Source organism: Mustela putorius, unplaced genomic scaffold, assembly GCF_011764305.1.
Source record: "Mustela putorius furo isolate JIRA1106 unplaced genomic scaffold, ASM1176430v1.1 tig00003850_pilon_pilon_pilon, whole genome shotgun sequence".
Taxonomy (NCBI): Eukaryota; Metazoa; Chordata; class Mammalia; order Carnivora; family Mustelidae; genus Mustela; species Mustela putorius.
Genome location: NW_025422002.1, coordinates 1,121,507 through 1,141,644, shown reverse-complemented (window position 1 = coordinate 1,141,644; position 20,138 = coordinate 1,121,507). Strand labels below are relative to the sequence as shown.

The 20,138-nt window shown below is 36.8% G+C and overlaps 2 pseudogenes; both read right to left on the bottom strand.

Annotated features, from left to right (window-relative positions):
- Positions 1 to 17,223: 17,223 nt before the first annotated feature.
- Positions 17,224 to 18,152, bottom strand: LOC101692844 (annotated as a pseudogene).
- A 1,188-nt stretch (positions 18,153 to 19,340) lies between these two features.
- LOC123387222 lies at positions 19,341 to 19,701 on the bottom strand (annotated as a pseudogene).
- Between the last annotated feature and the right edge of the window lie 437 nt (positions 19,702 to 20,138).

The window sequence follows — 20,138 nt, the reverse complement described above, 5'->3', positions numbered from 1 at the left end:
TGATCCGAGGTGACCCATGCATTGGACATAATAGATAAGGAATTTAAGGCACAATTATAATTATGCTCATGGAAATAAAATATTATCATGATGAATACAAAATTAGGAAACCAAAGCAGAGAAATAGAATCTCTGAAAAAAAAAAAAAAGAACCAAATAGAAATTCTAGATTTAAAAAAAATACAAAATCAAAAATATATTTTTTTAATTTCAATTTGCTTAATAGCAGTTTAGAGATGGCAGAGAAGAGTCAGTGGGTTTGAAGCTAGATCAATATACAGTTTCCAGCATGAGAGAAAGAGAGACAGAAAAATGAAAACAGACTCAAAATATTTAATATCTGTGTAATTGGTGTCTCAGTAGAAGAGAAAGATGAGACATAAAAATATGTATTTGAAGACATAGTGCCAGAAAATTTACCAAATGTGGGGAAAGCCAGAAACTTACAGATTTGAGGATCTCAGCAAACATTCAGCGGGATAAATATAAAGTGAGCCCCACCCAGGTGAACAACAGCCAAGCTGTTAAAAAGTCAAAGATAAAAGGAAAACCTGAAAAGAAGACAGAGGGCACATAAAAGCAGCACATTACATACAGGCGAATAGCACGTTTAAAGTGCTGCAAGAAGAAAAGAAATCAACCTAGAATTCCGGGTACAGTGAAAATACTCCTCAAGTACGAAGGCAAAATAAGCATAATTCCAGATGAAAGAAACTAAAGAGGGTTATTGCTGTCAGAGCTGCACTACAAGAAATGCTAAAGCCGAGGGGAAATGATACCAGATGAAACTCAGATCTTTAGAAAGAAATAAAGAGCACTAGAAATGGGAAATAAGTGGGTAAATATAAAAAATTATTTTTTCTTTCCATTTACTTGGAGTATGTAAGACTGTTTAAACCCAAAAGGCCTAGCACTTGCATCCAGTAAAACTGACAATTCCCCTAATTCAATAGAAAATGAACATTACCACATGCACAAAAAATGTCATCTCACATATGAAGATATGCTTTAATAATCTATATTTCCTGAATAAAATATAGCATCTTTCATTATGTCAGTTTCATCCAGTGTTTTATTATTAGCACAACTACAGAAGCCTGCAGAGATTTTGCAAAAGGATCAGCCCAATTAGATAAAAATGAGAATCCTCTTTTCAGATCTAAATTTTGCATCATTATCTCTCTAGGAAGAGATCATTAAATTATGATTTAGTCACCGGGCTCTTTACTGATTAGAATACAGAATAGTTAACCATTTGCATCTGAAAACAAAGTGGAATAAATATAGCTAGTCCACTTAATAATAAAAGAATTTAAAATTTATCTAAATTTGAATGAATTGCTTAAGAGGAAGTACAAAACAACTCTCTGGTTTTTCTATTATGTACGCCCAGAGGAAAAGTGTTTTTGGTGAAAACAGCTAGGACTGATTAACTGATAAATATCTCACATACAAGGTAATTAACAATAACTCTCGTACATCAAACATGTTTTTCTTTGCTTTATTCAATGAAAAATACATTTGAGGACAGCTCATTTTTGATTCTCAAAATGAGACTAATGATTACATGAGCCCCAGAAACAATTACTATGAAGCAAGAAATGGTTTTTCTTATAGTATTTCATCCAATATCATATCTGTTCTTTTACGCAGCAGCTGAACATCATGAACAGGAAAAAGATGATATTTTTAATTTTTCATAACCATCTAATAACCAGAAATTGCAAAAACAGAACGCACAATGCATTTTAGTGAGTTTTCAAGGTGTTGACAAGTGTCAACAGTACAGTTAAAAGAGAGAATAAGACCGAATAAATAAAAGTGAGTTTGTTTTGTAGTCCTAAACTTTTTTCTTTATGAAGTAAACATTTGGAAGATGGTATGCTTTTCAACATATGCAAAAATACCACAAATTTAATGTACATACAAAAAACAATTTTCCATTAAATATTACACAAATAAAATGCAATTAAAGTTTTTATAAACTGCTATTATCTGGCAGCCTTGTTTGGTCTTTAATTCACACACCCACTCCAAAATTTAGACACAGTGAAAGTCTAAAGCTTCACCAAGATATTTAATGAAGCAAAATAATAAGCAGTGAAAAATTTTAAATGCTCTTTAAATAAATTTCATTTTGATAATAAATTAATGTATTTACTAGGAATAAAATGCAAAGGCTTCCTGACTAATTTTTCCTCAACTGATTTAAATATCAGAATCTGGTGCCAGCTTTTGAAGGTGATAGCTGGCAATTAACTTCTCTAAAAGTTTGTGAATAAAGCAAGGCATATGTTCCACACTTGACGAATTGCACACATCCATTATAAGATCTAGAAAAGAAAGGCATTCCCATGCCAACCTTCAAACCCTCAAGAAGAATTTATTCAAGCTATAACTCTACACAGATGACAGAGCAAACCAACATAAAATGGGGACTTTACCAAAGGGATTGTTTATAGAAGGGTCAGAAGAGGTTTTCCTGTAAAAGGCTGTAGAAGCCCAACTGTTTGTTCTATTTTATACTTACCGTAATAAACTCCTATCCTTTAAGTTATAGAGTTTTCTCACCATCATGTGATCTAAGATGTAAGGTGAAACAGTCTTTTGTTAGAATTATCTCAAAGAAGGAAAAAGCAATATGTTCTCTGAAATAGTGACTGTGGTTTTGTTCATACCATTGGCTTCCTTGGGAATTGGTAGTTAAATGGAATTCTACTCGTGGAGAGCATCACCAATTTTGTACTTACTACTGTTGGTAGGTGTAATCTTGTGTATTTGTTGAAGATGGATGACTTTGTTTTTCCTCTTGATTCCCAAGAGACTGAACTTCAATAAAAGGATACAGAAAGTGTTGTTAAACTATGGTGCATACTAAAGTAAGAAAAATGCATAATAAGGTCAGAAAAATAACAAGACGAAAACATGAGCTAGCATTGCTTCCCTAAATATATAGATGTAATGTAGAGAGAGAGAAAAGGAAAAAAAAATGCATAATGCATACTAAAGAAGGCTTCATCCAGAAAACAAATTTTTAGACCTTTATTTCTTATTCCCTGAGAAATAAATAGCCCTGTCAATAAAAATCTGTGGTATTCTGGGGTCAAAGTGGTAAACTGAAAAAGATCATTCAGAGTTTGAAAGGGAACTGGAAAATATACACACACATGCAATTGACAACCAGATGACTTTTGTGAACCTCAGAGTTTACAAGCATTTCCTGGGCCCTGCAAGTGAAGAATTAGATGAAACTGCATTACTGTTATCACTGTTCACATAAATTACCTTAGGAGAAAGGGCTAGCCTGTAATGCCATGTGAATCATCATTCCACACACACATACATATGTATATACATACAGAATCTGCATGTGATAAACATGAAACATGGCACCTCTCCTAGAACCAGTATAATTAATTTTCCACTATTTGGAATAAATGGAACTTTAGTGTGCTTTAAAATGTCCTCAGTGATGAAAGCAGTAAGGTTGAGAATAGCAAAGACCATCTTGAATACCATAAGGAAGCAAAACTCCCTTTTTTTTTTTTTTTAAGATTTTATTTATTTATTTGACAGAGAGATCACAAGTAGGCAAAGAGGCAGGCAGAGAGAGGGGGAAGCAGGCTCCCCGCTAAGCAGAGAACCAGATGCGGGGCTCGATCCCAGGACTCTGGGATCACGACCCGAGCCAAAAGCAAAGGCTTTTACCCATTGAGCCACTCACGTGCCCCCAAAACTTCCTTTCTATAGCTTAAGTTGGAATGATTCAATGCCTTCATAACAGCCTAATTTTACCAGAGTGGAATCCAGAGGAGATTTTCAGTATGGGCCATAATAGGGATCGCTTCCATCTCAAGTGTAGTTCTGATAACAGTACTGCTTGCAGGATACTAAGAAAATGAAAGTGCAATGTCCTGCTCTGAGGAAAGCACAGGCGGGATCCTCACCACTCTGCCCTGCCAATGCCAAGCTTTCAAAGACAAAGGGATCTTTCCTATTACTGGCACATACAACTCATACCCGTAAAATGCAACCCCCAAGGCTGATTTGTTGTTTCTCAGGCATCAAGGCAGTTATAGTCCAATTCTTGCAAATAGCCATTTCATTAAGGGCTAGTGCAAACGTGGACTTGGCTTAGTAGCTAGCCGAGTTGTGAAACAAATATTTATTCTGAGAGGTAAACAATTTTAAATACCTCCATGGCCTTTATAAACATATTTGATCAAAACAGCAAAACCACCCGAGTAGAGCCAAATAAGATATTTTCATTTAAATTAAATGATTTATTCTCACAATGGAAAGCAGAGTTGTGATATTCATATATAAGCAGAATTCAGGAGAATAATCAAGGTCTTAATCATCACGAAGACCGTATCTCAGAATCTTAATCAGTTGATTTTGTACTTTAATTTTACAGTAGTAGAGATGACTTGGCTGATATCTATAGTCTTGTTGTCTTGTGACAAAACAGCACATGCATTTTAAATTAGCCTTGATTTAATGGTACAGAATGTTTTCTGTAGAATACAGTGACAACATGAATATATCTTCATAAAATGATCTAGAAATTTCTAAATTATTTGCTTTGATCAGGAAAGTTGTATTTCAATGAAATGATCAACTATTTGCTGAATACTTATTATATATCAAAAATAAGAACCCTGAAATAAGACATAGTTCATTCTTACTCCACTTGAGACAATGCAATATATAAATGGGAAAAATTATATAATTGGCCTTCATAGAGGTCAGGTTAGACATGGATACAGGAATAAAATAAGAATAACATTATAATACTTCAAGTTGTTTTAAAACACTGATTCAAAAAAATAAATAAAATAAAACACTGAGGGACGCCTGGGTGGCTCAGTGGTTAAAGCCTCTGCCTTCAGCTCGGTCATGATCCCAGGGTCCTGGGATCGAGCCCCGCTCTCTGTTTAGCAGGGGGCCTGCTTCCTCCTCTCTCTCTGCCCACTTGTGATCTCTGTCTTTCAAATAAATAAATAAAATCTTTAAAAAAAATAAGTAGAACACTAAGTACTTCATATTACTTTTTTTTTTCCCCCCGCAGAAAGCTAAAAAGTCTCCACATTGTGAACAGGAGGAACTGCACATGTTTTAGCTTATTATTAGAGGTCATTACCTACCATATTCAGTCTTACCAGCAACACTCAAAAACATGAAGTTTTGTTTGTATTGGGGTATTCAATAGCCTGGCTCTGGAAAAGCCCAGTTTCCCTGAATCATTCTAACTCTAGATGACTCAGTCCAATTTCCCTGAATCACTATAACCCTCGATGACTCATCTTGGCTCGAAACATGTGAAGCCTTGTTGCAGCAATTTTCCTTTCAGTTTTTGTTAATAACAATAGTGACAATAACAAAAGCTAACATTTATTAAAGGTTTATTATATGTTTTACACAATTTTAAGGCTTGCATGTACCACTACTTTATTTATACTCACAAAGCATCTATCAGGTAGGTACTAGTATTATTCACATTTTACACATGAGAAAAAGAGTCATAGAATGAGTAAATTGTCTAAAGTTACAGGAAGTGACGGATTCAAGATTTTAGCATAAGACAGTTTGATTCCATTGTATATACACATGATTATTGTCCTAGTGTCCCCCAAGAGAGCATACATTCTAAAAAGCTGGGAAGGGGACTGGCATTTTGTGTATGCCTCAGAGCAAAGACCAAAAACTACTTGGTGCCATAGTAGGGCCTCCATGATTGTTGAATAAATGCATGGATAGACAGATGGAAGAAGAAATGGAGAGATACTGAGGGCACAAATGAATTCAGGGATAAGAGCTGAGATTTTTCTAAAGGAGACAGGGAAGAGAGCATACTTTGAAAGAAGGGCAGGATTTGAGAACTGAGTAAATATGAGACAAGAAGCAGCAAGAGAGTAGAAAATGACTTAAAATGTGAAGCAATGGCGACAAGTGAAATCACAAGTCAAGTTCTAGACCATGTCATGGGTTTGGACATGCTGTGATACGGCTGAGATATGCTCATGAAAATATCAGATATTCACAAAGTTGCAAATGTGGGATTTTAAAATACTGAAATGAAGGATTTTATTTTAGATTGTTCTGGGGGTTATGGAGAGTTGCTGCTATGAAAGGATCCTTAAGGTTATGAATGTCGGGAAACAAGGGACAGGAATAAGAGACATCTACCATCACATTTTAGGAGTCAGAGGAGGCAAACTATCAAATGATATGAAGAGTAAAGTATCAAAAAGTAAGAGATAAACAGAAAAGTACAAGTCATGAACTTTACAGCAGAAAAGTATGTGAGGAAAATGATGTTTAACAATATCAAATAAATAAAAGGCTTTAGGAATACCCCCTCCAAAAAAAGGTAATTATTGACTTTGGTGAAATTTTGGGAGAACTATGGTTTTAGAAATCATATTGCATTATGGATGGAGTTATTGATGGAGATTAAAATGTTACTCAACAATTTTTAAGCTCTTACCAGGTACCAAACAGTGAATTTAGTAGTCTATATAGTTTAAATCATTGAATCTACGCAGAAAACAAAACAAAAATGAAAACCCTGTGTTAGATATGTGATTATTCTCAATTTAAGAATGAAAAAGCCAGGCCTCTAGGAGGCAAAGTGAAATGCTGAGGCATATGGCTAGAGAGTGAAAGATTAGGGACTGGAACCTGCATCTGATTCACACACGCTTCAGTATACGATCTGGCAGATCTGAAAAATGTACTGGAAGAAACAGCAATACCCCCAGATGGCATTTGCAGTATGAAGGAGATAGACCAATAGAGGCGGACAAACTGGAGATGATAGCTGAAAACAAGGGTGAATATGAGAGTCTTTGAGATTGAAGAAATAGCGAAATCAAAAAAGAATAGCCCTGGGATGCCCGGGTGCCTCAGTCAGTTAAGTGTATGCCTTCAGCTCAAATCATGATTCCAGGGTCCTGCTTCTCCCCCTGTCTGCTGCCCACCCCTGCTTATGTGCTTGCTCACCTTCTCCCTCTCTGACAAATAAATAAACAAAATCTAAAAAATAAAAATAAAAAATAAATCGCCTTCCTCTAAGGCACACCAAAGAAACAGAAATCAAACATAGCATCTTCTAGCTATATTCCATCCTGCCTTGGGCCTGTCACCTTCTCTTTACTTTCATAACCAATTCAAGTCGTTATCTTTTCTATGGAGGCCACTTTTCAAACAGTATCTTTGTTCTTATACTCCATGAGCTTTGCCCAGGTAAATTAAAGCACAGCAAAACCCATTTTGATGCTACTGTTGGGCAGTCAGGTAGACTCACTGCCTATATACCGTTAGCTGAGTATAACACTGAAATTTGTGCAAATGACAGATGACCTAATCTGCTCTATAAGGAGTTCACAAACAATGGCCCACGGGCCAAATCTGATCTGTTACTTATTTTATAAATGAAGTTTTTTTGGAACAGAGTCATGTACATTCATTTACATGTTTTCTATGCCTGGTTTAATGCTGCAGTGACAGATTTGAGTAGTTTCAACAGAATTTATATGGTACTCAGGGCCTGACATATTTGCTATCTGACTTCATATGGAAAAAAGTTTCTTTACTCCTGCCCTGGAGTTTTGAGTTTGCTAGCAAATATTTATATTGTTAAGAGTAAATCCCCAAGTCCAGATGGCTTTCTGAATTACTCTGACAGAAATGTATCCTATATCAAATTAGCTACTCTTGGGACGCCTGGGTGGCTCAGTTGGTTAAGCGGCTGCCTTCGGCTCAGGTCATGATCCCAGCGTCCTGGGATCGAGTCCCACATCGGGCTCCTTGCTCCGCAGGGAGCCTGCTTCTCCGTCTGCCACTCTGTCTGCCTGTGTGCTCTCTCTCTCTCTCACAAATAAATAAAATCTTTTAAAAAGAAATTAGCTACTCTTTCCTTCTCCCCATTATACATAACTCTGCAAACTAAAAGTTTGGTAGGCCATAAGACAGAGACTACTGGAAGGAAAGAAGAAAACAGTCTTATAAGAAGGAAGGGGCTACAATCTCTGGGTTTACCCTTAGAGAAAAGAAATCCAACCTGGAACATTTATAGTGATTTTATGTAAACAAGGAATAGATTTTTTATTCTGTGAAGCTATTGGGAGAAGAAAGTTTTGTTATATTAGTTAGCATAATTACTCGAATTCTGCCTATAAGATAAGCATTCTTTCCAAAATAAAATGACAGCATTATATTTTTAACCTTTATAATATATCTATAAGATTATAAGAAGATAGTCATTCAATATCTTAACATGTAAAGCATGAGTCATGTTGAGATGCCTCTGCTTACAGTATTTATCTACATCTATCTGAATATACACTCCATCTATTTTCTCTATTTCTGTGAGTGACATTGTATGACTTTGCTAAGGCTGCTGTATCAAAATACTACAGACTGGGTGACTTAAACAACAGAAGTTTGTTGGCTCACTGTACTGGAGGCTGGAAGGCCTACATCAATGTGTTGAGAGCTTGGTTTCTTCTGTGGCCTCTCTTCTTGGCTTGCAGACAGCCGCTTTCCTGCTGGATTCATATATGATCTTTCTTTTGTGTGTGTGCATTCCTGGTATCTCTATGTGGCCAAATTTCCTTTTCTTTTAGGTACACTAGTCATACTGGATGGGGGCTGACTATAGTGGCCTCATTTTAACCTAATGACCTCTTTTAAGGCCCTACCTCCAGATACAGTCACATTCTGTGGTATTGGGGGTAAAGCTTCAAAGTATAAATCTAGCCACAACCGGCACCAGGAACCACCCAGTCTTTAACCTTTGCTACCTTCCTTTGCATTGCCTCCCATATTTGCCAAGTCTGATTATCTTTATTCCAGAATTATCTTCCATTTCTGTCCATCATCCCCACTTCTACCGCCATCTAGTCTGTGACCCGGTTCTTGGAGGGTAGACTTTAGTAAATGTCTTCTAAATTGTCCTCCTATATCTACTTCTCTTCATGTCTAATCCATCCCACCAACGTTTTGAATATCAACAGTCTTTCAACTGTCCTATAAAATAAAGATCATACCTTTATACCTGTCATTCAAAAGCCTAGAAGATTGTGTTTTAAACTCATGTTTCTGATCTTCTGTCCTAATACTTGCTTTCATTCAAATTTAACCACGTTTAGTCCCCTAAATCACATCTGGTTTCCCTAACACTCACTCAGCATTTGATTTCTCCACTCACTGCTTCTGGAACACCTGTGCTGTCACATTGATTAATCTTCAGTCAGTGTACCTTTTAACTCTCCACTAGAATGCTTTTGATCGCCCAAGGTGTTCCACAGAAACTCCCCTCTGAACTTCCACAGCAATTTGGGTTTCATTTATACTAGTTGTATTCTGTTTTGTATTGTCATGACCATAATAATTATTATGTTAGGTACTGTGCTAAATGCATGACATATGTTACCTCATTTATTCTTCAAATTCATCCTTAATACCTACAAGTACTTACCTCATTTTACAGAAGCAAAACAAAACAAAACAAAACAAAAAGAAAAACACACAGAAACTTAGAGTTGCATATCTTCCTCAAAGTCAACAGCTAAAAAGTGGAAAGCACACAGGAATCTGAGTCTGTCTGCTGATTCTAGAGATTTTATACATACAGTACATAACCTCTGCATACTTGCATGGAAATTTGTCTCTCCGTGAACATCTCACTTATAGACTTCATGGTATAGTCAAAGCCATTGCACAGAACAGAAGCACATTAGTTCGGCCGGCTCCCAGCAGATGCATGTGAGGCAGTTTCACCTTCGTCTCTGTGTGTTGCCAGCGTTCCACTCACCTTCAATTGATGACAGAATCATGTGTCAATTCCCTCTGTAACACACATAGTGTCGACTACCTAGTGTGTGGTGCACATGTGCATACTACACAAAATGATGCACAAATCAAATGGAGAAATGGTGATTATTATCAACTTTATCTAAGAAGACTATCATGCTCATATATTTTTAAATATATTTTTTAGAGATTTTGTTTATTTATTTGAGAGAGAGGCCTACATTTATTTGAGAGAGATCACCAGTAGGCAGAGGGGGGTGGGGGTGGGGGGGAAGCAGACTCCCTGCTGAGCAAGAGAGCCCGATGTGGGGTTTGATCTCAGGACCCTGGGACCATGACCCAAGCCGAAGGCAGAGGCTTTAACCACTGAGCCACCCAGGCGCCCCTCATGTTCACATATTAAGATGAATAGTCATTTACTGAGAAAAGAAAGGAAAAATTATCCAAAATTAAAGTTTGTGTTCTATTTTCACTATATATATATGTATATATATATATATATATACACATATTTCACTCTCAATAATTTTTCTCCTCTTGCATAGGATGTCAGACATATATGACTATCAAAATATGCTTTGCTTCCTTTTTACAGAGTAAACAAATTATATAAAGTATTATAGTCGCCAATTATACAAATTGCCTATTCATGTTTGTTTGACTATGTATGTACATATATATAGTATATACATATATACACATATATATGTACACACATATAACTGCATATATATAACATTAGAAACTATCTATAGACATAAAATTAGGAATTTGAAGTTATCTAAACTAAGTATCTGAAACATTACATTTCTTTACTCATTAAAAAAAAAATCCTGGCCATTCATTTTAATGCCATGATTTAAACTGTATCTATACCAAGTAAATAACAGAGGTAGTCACCTAAGTAATTCATACCAAATTTTAACACACCAAATTCAAACAGTTTTCCTTTCTAAATGATCCTGTTAATTGTACTCTGAACTTCACTTTACTTGTGTAGAAATAGCATTATTTCTAAATCAATATTACTATTAAGTCTGGATCATTAATTAGTAATATATTTTCTGAGTTCAGTAGAAAATTAAACAGTGAGGTGGTGACCATGTGCTTACGGGGTTGGCCCTGTTGAAAGACTAATTTTATGATCAATGCGGTAACAAAAAAAATCCAAATGGTCATCCAAATTCGTTTGGTTTAAGTAACAAAATTAGATCTGCATAAATACAGTTGAATCTTACTCTTTCCCATGGAGATCTTAGCAAGTTAACAAGAGCTAAAGACTCCATCCATAAAACTTCTCCTCCTCGGTTGTATTCTGGGCAGTCTATAGAAGGAAAATTAGTCTCTGCGCCCAAAGAGAAAATCCTTCCTTACATTTCCAATGAACTGTCTCAGTTTGACAAAAATTCATGTGGGCAAAGATGTATGATGCTGTTGTGGTAAGTTCTTCAAAATGAAGAAATGCTTACAATGCATTTAGAAAACATGTTGGTGAGAGGCCAATGAGACCTAAATGTAGCTTGAATGGTGGTGAAGTGGATAAAGAGTGATTATGGCTGTTTGTTTTGATGAGGTTAGTAGCCTGGATCATGACCTCTCCAGAAAAATAAGATAGGGTGTTCTAATGGATTTTTCTTAATCTAATGTAGAAATGACATTGAATGATGGTTCTTAATTAGCATCCTCCTCTTCACCTGCATTTGGCGTGACACCCCCACATTTGCCTTTATAGTCTGAGTAATGCAAAAGGCAAGCTCCTTTTTGCAAGCTCCTGCACTGAGGACACTAGAATGACAAATTTAAATTGGTTCTGTGCAAATGAAGAAAGAGATGTTGCTTCCAATTTTCCACATGTAACTCAAATTTGTATTAAAAGGTTATAAGAAATGCTAGGCAATGGACACAACATAACACATCTAATTCCTTTACAAAATTAAATTATTTACTCTTGAATCTATTACTCATCAGAAATATAACATTAAGAAACACAGAGCAGAAAAATCATGGTGTGGAATGTTGATCATTTTCAAAGTCAGTAACAGGCCCCAAGAGTCTATGCATATTAGCTCATCTTACACTTAATGATGTAAGGAAAGGTGCAGATTTATTTTCTCCTTATTGCTTAAAGAAACAGCCTGTTGTTCAACACTCCCCTTATGAAACAAGAAAAACAATAAAAGATACAAGATAGAAAAAAAAATAACACTTTGCAAATCCTTTCTCAATTAACCTAGTATCTCCTTTTTGACCTTTGGTTAACATTGTCTCTTACTCTGAAGGGTTTAAGTTACTTCCAAGATTTTTCTAGGGGAAATCTACTAAAAACCTCAGAAAGATACAGAATGTGTGGTGGTGGTAGTCGAGGTGGTGGTGGGGGGAGGTGAGGTGAGGGGGCTTGCTGCTCTGACCCATGTTTTAAGATAACCTCATATCAGGAATTGAATTCGACATTCAGAATCCATTCCAATTCCTTATCTTTAAAACCACCTAGAGCTGGTAATTCGGAAAAGCTGGATGGATAAATGGAAAACCAGATTCTGATTTCCTCAGGAGAATCAGTTTATAAATCCCTGCTGGATCATGGAAATTAAGCATTTTTCCAAACCAACCTTTTCTTTTGCCCTAGGATAACCTGATCAAATTTCTTGGCTTCATTTTCTCTATTGGGCTCGCAGTAATGTGAAACTGCAGAAGCCTTGTCAGATCTAAAGCCAATTTCAAAGGAAAGCCAATTCCTTGGGGGAAAGGTGGCCACGCAAAGGCAAGATTGTACTAATAGTTAAATCCTGTCTTCAAATGCCACCAACTGTCTTAAGAGAAAATGATATAGTGCGAGAGAAAAAGAAAGAGAACCAACCCAAGGAAATAAGTAGAAATGAGTAAGAACAGCATTAAAAGGACACAGAGGGGAATCCGTGGAAGAAAGCAATGAAAAACAAAAGCTCCTGCATGTTTTGGGAAATATGCTAGCCTGGCATCCACAAGCTAAATGCAGACTAGTTTTTCACAAATAATTGGAAACATCTTTCATGCTGATTTGTGAATATGTGAAAGGACTAATTCAAGGTGATATTTCAAACCACCTCTCAACTAATTCTAGTCACATGCACACACACACACACACACACAAACACATATACATGTAAAATAAGACTCACTAGGAAAAAGTAGTTCTTTATTTACCTCTTATGTCAATTTATAATACTAACCTTTTTAAAAAATTTTTATTTATTTATCAGAGAGAGAGAGAGAGAGAGTAAGTGCACAAGCAGGGAGAGTGGCAGGCAGAGGAAAAGGCAGGCTCCTTGCTTAGCAGGAGCCAGGTGTGGGACTTGATCCCAGGACCCTGGGATCGTGACCTGAGCCAAAGGCAAATGCTTAACTGACTGAGCCACCCAGGCATCCCTATAATACTAATTTTTAAATCGTTTGTAATTTGGGGGAAAAACTAGCTGATATGTTCTGAGAAATATTAGCTTTTTTACAGTATTGGCTATTACAGATTATAATGTAGCAGATTATTATTGTAGCAGATTACAGACAATGTCCAAGTGTTATATAGAGAAATGTCTGGCAAAGAAATTTTTGGCATTACATGAATATGTATGAATAAAATTTTACTGAGAAAAGGTACAGAATAGAAATATTCCTATTTAAAGATCTTTATCTGGTAAAATTAACTTTGAATTAAAGATCTGTAAGGTATATGAACGCTAATCAAAAATGTGGGCATTGTTAACAGTGGAAATTACCTAATGGTAAATAATCTATTTTTACCTTGAGTGGCCATAAATCCAAATAAATGCAAATTAAAATATAGCAGCATTCATGTAGAAGTTATTAAGAAAATTACTGATTTAGGAAACTTCTGAACATAGCTTACCTGAGTTTAATTAATTAAGAGATTTCCAAGTAACCAATGGGAAAATGACCTTTTATTTTTAGTTGTTTAATGACCCAAGTTATGCGATATGCACAAGACACAAATCACCATTTTATGCCCCAGACCACTTACTTCCTCAGGCTTAGACTAGGAGTAGGGATATTAAAACTTGTAATTTTTTTTTTTTTAAAGTATACTCCATGCCCACTGTGGGTCTTGAACTCACAAGTCCGTGACCCTGAGATCAAGTCATATGCTCTACAGACTGAACCAGTCAGGCACCCCAAGATTTGTAATATTTTATAAGCCCCATATGTTTTGTTTTTTTTAAAGGAGCTTATTTTCTTTGTTTACACTGAATGAGAACAACCAGAATATCAAGTCACGATGATAGTTAAGTGCAGATCTTCATTGGTCATTCTGGGTCTCCTAATTACATGGAACAATGGTAATGATCCTAAATTTTCATCTGTTTCAGCATCATTTCCATTCTTAATTCACTATGGCTATGCAGATAGAGTCAAATATTTAACTGAAGAGATTATCTGGATAATGTAGGCAGAAGATATCTTGCATATGTGCTTGTGTGTGTGTGTGTGTATGTGTGTGTGTGTGTGAGAGAGAGAGAGAGAGAGAGAGACAGATCCAGTCTTGAATATCAAGTTTGTCTTTCAAATTAATCAAATTTGCCAGAAAGTTGCTCATTTGATGGCTATGTGGTTTAGTGGAAAGATCATTTATACTCTTTTGGTGACATTGAGGAAACACAAAGCTCACATTATTTTTTTAAGGGAAATGTATTGGCTCATTTATTTCAGAATTCCAATAGAATATCCTGGCATTCAGGCATGGTTGGATCTATGGACTCAGGCAGTAAGCTTTGGCCACTATCTCTTTCTTCATCCATAAGAATTTATTTTCCTTGGCTTTCCTTTTTTGTTCAGACATTCCTCATGTGATGAGCAAGATGGTCTCTGAAGCTACATAGGCATAACCTGCCATCTTTGCAATCCTGGATAAAGGTGATACCAATGGTAGTAACAGTAATAGTAGCTGGTATTCAACTATATTTACTGAAAATTTACTTTATGCCAAGACATTTTTAAGTCATTTAACATCCATTCCTATTCAAAGAATGTTATGAAGAGGTGTATTATTTTTCATATTTTACAGATGAGGGAAGAAAAACTAATTTTTGCTAAGTCTATTAGAAAATTTGGGAAATCTCTATTCGACCTGGATTTCCTAAGTTCCTGACACAAATTTATACCTAAGGCAGATTTCATATAGCAGGTCCAGCCCAGTTTAAATTCTACCCTTGTGACCAGGGAAAATGTGCAATACTCTTGAAAGAGGATAATGTGCTAAAACTACCAATCCTTTACAGGTTAACAACTGAAATGCATCATGATCCACATCCAAATTTCAATGGCTAAACTTGAATTCATTGACTGTCATAACTAAGACATTGCAAGGAAGGCAGAAAAAAATTAGGAATGTAATTTGTATTCTAGATTTAAGAAGTTAAAGAGGAGAAGCAATAAGTAAAAAATGCAGAATTATAAGAAAATGAGTAGAAACAAAGGGCAAATGAAGAGTAACAAGGTTGAGATTGCATGCAATAGAAAAAAAAATCGAAATAAAACAATTACAGTAGCCAATTTTATTGAGAACCTATTAAGTGCAGCACACAATTAACCAACCTGGCAGATACTTATATTTCATATACTATCCAGAAGATGTAACTGAGGTTGAGTTAAAATATGTAACTCCCATAAAGTAACATAGCTACAAAATTATTGAGCCTGGTTTCAATCCAGGACATCAGACTCTATGATGTTCTCTCACTGAGGGCTCTAATTCCTGAATAACATAGGACATAGATAGAATTTCCCTAATTTATTTCAGGGAAAATAATACACCTTGAACTACCAAAATGTTTTATATCTTACATATTTAAATAATTCTTTAATATTATCCTGGAAATTTGTAATTTGTGATTCCAATTCAGAAAATGTAGAAACATATTCTACCTTACATCGAAAATAAGCCCAGAAAAGCATTAGTTATAAATAAAATTAATGAACACATAATGAAATCCTGGTCATATTGCTGCAGTCCACTGTGAAATACAATCCCAGAAAGTACCATTATATATCAAAATAAAAATACATTTTGCTAAGTTGGTAGGAATGATACATTTATATCATTTCAAATATTTATATTATTTCAAAGTTTAAGGACCAAAAGGTCTACTTTTACATTGTGGTACACTTCTTCCAGTGTCAGATAAAATGTTAAAAACCATCCTTTGAATTTTCAAAAAAACTATCTTATAGTTTTTCACTGCAGAGTTCATTTGGTATCAGTTAGTCCTTTTTCTTTGTGAGGTTGGAGCTGGGAACAACTCAAGGTCAAGTCACTTGGCAAGTAAGAACTTGGTAACAGAGCACCGCATGCAGTGAACTTCAGTCCAAATTCTAACACTGAATGGTCTGCTATGTTAGCACACTATCCTAGAGTATACTTTATAACACATGAGGATTTTATAAGTTTAACAAATCATACCTTTAAATTTTGTTTTCAGGTGAGGTGAAACTATCTCTGTCTTTGCATAGGAAGAAGTCAATAGTAACTATTTTTTTATTATTTATTTTTATTTAAAAAAATTTTTTTAAGTAGGCTTCATGCCCAGTGTGGAACCCAACGTGGAGCTTGAACTCATGACCCTGAGATCGAGACCCGAACGGAGATCAAGAATCAGACGCTTAACCAACTGGGCTACCCAGGCACCCCAATTATGACTTTAATATTAACAATATTTTATTTTATTGTTTTACTTTTTAGATTTAGGCATTTTTTAAAAACCAGGTTTGTTTTTTTCCCCCAAATTCCTGGTTTAATAAGGACTTCTTTATTTTGAAAAAGAAGGGTCCCAAACATCGGGCTGTTCACAAAAAAATCCCACAGTATCAACTTTAGAAAACAAATCTTAAGATTATTACACTAATTATTTTTCTAGAGGACACATTTGACATGCCAACTCTCATTCACAAAAGTACACTGGTACACTTGTGTTCACCAGCCCCACATAGCAGCCTTATGCAGGGTATAACGCACATACCTCTAACTTGAAGCTGCTCTCAGGTGCTACTCAACTAATGCAACTGCCTCTGCAGTTAGGGAAGCAACTACTGAGCTCATGTATGAATGGAAAGAACTGTACTCTCTGAATAATGAGAGATTATTTTGGAGACAGCTGATAAAAATCACACATCCTTTTTGCTTGTAAGTCATAAAGAGGTATCAAATAAGACTTAATATAACTACTAGGAGTGTCAAAGGAACCAAAAATGGGACTAGGCCAGGGCAATATGAACTAATGAACATGGGAAGGACAGGATGGGGAAAACAGTGAGCAGAGAGAAGACACTAGGGGAGAGGATCTGGTGAATATTTTGATCTTAGACAAGCACCGAGGTAAAGAAATAATGGGGCACGTAATGGCAACCACTATGTGCTTAGGAGTCATCCTCACCATTGGCACTGTCTCTGTCATCCTCTCCCTCCTCAGCCTCTTTTTCATCGTCCTTGATCAACCCCAGCTGGCCATCCCCCTAATCTTCATTATCATTTTCATCATTATCATGAGTAGGTCCCCCTCCTCAGCAGAGTCAGCTGTACCCGCCCCCACACTCCACCTTCACATCGGTCTCCTCTTTCTTCAGGGAGCTGCTGCTCTGCTCCTCTTCTGACTTACCATTCTTCACCTCTCCTTGTTTGCTCTATTTTTTCTCCAAATTTTTCCAGGATTTCCAGTAGAGAATCCACTTTTTGTTTTATCTGGGTCAACTCCTTCTTAATGGTCTGAAGGTCACCGTCTTTCAACTTTCCAGACTTGGAAGAAGATCCTCACTGTCCACTCTTAGAATTGAAGCCACTTTTGCCCCTTCGTGAGGTGTTTCCTAATACACGCTGGCATCTTTGAAGGAACTACAGCCCAAGAAGGAGGAGGAGGAGGAGGAGGAGGAATATGTGCTGGGTAACTATTCATCTTGTCATAATAACTTCATTGAAAGTCATCGTCCAAGTCATAAGAGTTGCTGAGTAGAGGGGACGGAGAAGGGTGTTCTGGTACTGACCCGTGCATCTCCGCTGCAGATCATTTCACACCTGCGTTTCCTCAGTTCACCTTTGGCTCTGAAGCCAGATTAATATCTAAAACCTGGCCAGCAATCATTCTGTCATCCTCTCCTGCCACAGCAGCCCAGGCATTTCTCTCATTAACATACTGGACAAAGGCAAGCCCTTATGAACCCATAATTTTGCCATATTTCCAGAAGATGGCCTCCACATCAGATTTCTTAACCACAAGAGCATTGAGATTCCCAACGAATACACGGGAGTTCATGGAGCGAGGATCTGTCTTGTTGGTAACATTGCTGGCCATCTTCTTTGATGTTAAGGTTCCTCACAAAGCCGAACGATGTAGCTGAAGACCAAAAAAAGTCTCACAGGTCAAGGAATGGAGAAGAGATTGGATTCTGAATCTCTTGCTCCCAGGTTCTACGTGGAGAAATCAACTACTGCTTGAGGTCGACGATGCGGCCACACTGCTCAGTCTTCGTCTCTTCACAAAATGGCCTAGAGTTTGGCATTTTACTTTCTTTTGAATATGTCACATTTCACAAGCTAGGAAGACAGAATCAAACTAAGGCAGTCTAGTCCTCTAGGGATCCAGGACAACTCTTGCGATCTCTAGCAGAATGGCATCATGATACAAGGTGCTAATGATAGGCTTATAATCTCTAAATAATAACAATTTATCTACATTTTTTCCCCTTAGGAAACATCTGAAAGTCCAGTCCTTAAAGGCATGATACATGAGCATCTCGATCTACAAAGAAAAAAATGACCCAAATCACATGCTGGCCAGTTTACTGGTGGACCAAATCAGAGCTGACCAATGACTAGTGAACAGAGGAAGTGTTTACCTTTTGGAAACTCACTCTGAGATTTAAAAAAAAAGTCCTGGCTGCTGTTAGTAAGAAAGCAAGTAAAAGATGTTACAGATACACGCACACTGGTACTTGATTTTGTCAAGGTTTTCCACTAGAATACAAAGCTAGAGATGAGAGTAGGAATAAGATACTTAGATGTTTTCTAAGTATAAATTTCAAATAAATTACCATGTTTCAAAATAAATTACCAGCAATATGAAATTGGCATACTGAATTCTTCCATTTGCCACCAAAACAAACTGACAATGAGGAGTATTTCAAAGAAATGCTCAATTACAGGAAAGGTGGTAGTAATAACACTTTCCACTACAGAATAACCTCTGGCTTTCCCATATCATTAACACTGCTACTCTTGCAAGATACATGTGCATGCAGAAAAACTTGTTAGCTGTTGCCAGGGCCAGGAGATGTAAAGATAGAGCATGTCCTGATTAGTTAATTTGTGACAATAAGCTCAGGTGATAACTTGGGGATGGACCCATAAAATCTGGCCATTCTTTTGTTTAACAACTGAAAACTGCAGAGTTCCTCAGTCCTTTGCCACAGTTTCTGCTCGATATCCTAAAGCTGGCTTCAGTCCCATCTGTGACTCATCTGCTCAGTGTTGGGGGTGGGCACTAGTTGTCAAAATCTGGAAGGTCATCGGTAGGAGTAACCCCAGTAGCCTTTGGATACATAGTAGGAGATGCTCGGGTGGTAAAATTCTGGTAGGAACACCAGGATGCCAATGATCAGGACCGAATGGTCCAGCCTCCAGCCTGCCCTTTGTTGATACAGCCAGCAGGAGGGAGCCTATGATGAAAAAGGCACCCATCAAAACAGCACTGTAGTAAATAGAATGGTTTCGTATGGGATCTTAAGAGTGTTTTTTCTTAAACTCACGGCCAATTTGTAGGCATCATCTGTACTGGAAAGCCCTAAGTATTTCACTTTACTACCGGAGATTCCAGTAACCAGGCTGGTAGGAGACAGCCTCATAACAAGTGGACGCAGCTACAATCAGAGCATCGCACCAGGTCGCCCCCACACCAATGGCTTGTTCACGGGGCAGCAGAGGCGCTGGAGGCTCATGGCATGCCTCACTTAACTGCCATCCCAACCGCCAATATTATCAATATTTTAAAGATCATTTTAAATTTGGTACATGTGTTAGGTACATTGATATCTAAAGCATCCTCCATGAATATATCCAGCACTGTGATATTTTACATAATACTGGAAAACCAGAAACATATTCATAAAGACACTAGGAAGTACTTATATGCCAAAGGTTCCCAGAAGGGGAGATCTCTGGTGATCTGTTGATGGTTCTGGCTCTGTATGGATATGACCACCAATTCAAGGGCTGTATCTTTTACTCCACATCCTGCCGTCCGCAGCATTGTGTAGTACTGTCAACTCCAATTTACAGAAGT